Source organism: Eimeria tenella, genomic scaffold (assembly GCF_000499545.2).
Source record: "Eimeria tenella Houghton genomic scaffold, Eth_scaff3451, whole genome shotgun sequence".
Taxonomy (NCBI): Eukaryota; Apicomplexa; class Conoidasida; order Eucoccidiorida; family Eimeriidae; genus Eimeria; species Eimeria tenella.
The window spans coordinates 1,826-2,171 of record NW_013543214.1 but is presented as its reverse complement, the minus strand read 5'-3'; positions in this window follow the sequence as shown (position 1 = coordinate 2,171).

The following is a 346-nucleotide window of genomic DNA, read 5'->3' as shown; positions in this document are numbered from 1 at the left end:
GGTTAGCCACTGCAGCTGCCTAGGACCTCAAAACCCTAAACCCTCAAACTTTCCAGACTCAATTAGGGTTTAGGGTTTAGGAAACAGCAGCAAAAGGGATGCAAAGGTGGTTAAAATGGAAAGCCATGCTCTCGTGCTGCATTTGCTGCCGTCAGTTGTGCCGCTGCAGCAACAGAACCTGCTGCTGCTGCTGCTGCTGCTGCTGCTGCTGCTGCTGCTGCACGGAATAGCTCTACACCGTTTGCTGCTGCTGCAGCGAAAAACTTGTTGCTGCAATGTTACGGAGATAGCCTGGGAGTGGGCAGCAGCAAATCTGTGCTGCTGCTGCGGGCAGCAGCAGTAGTAG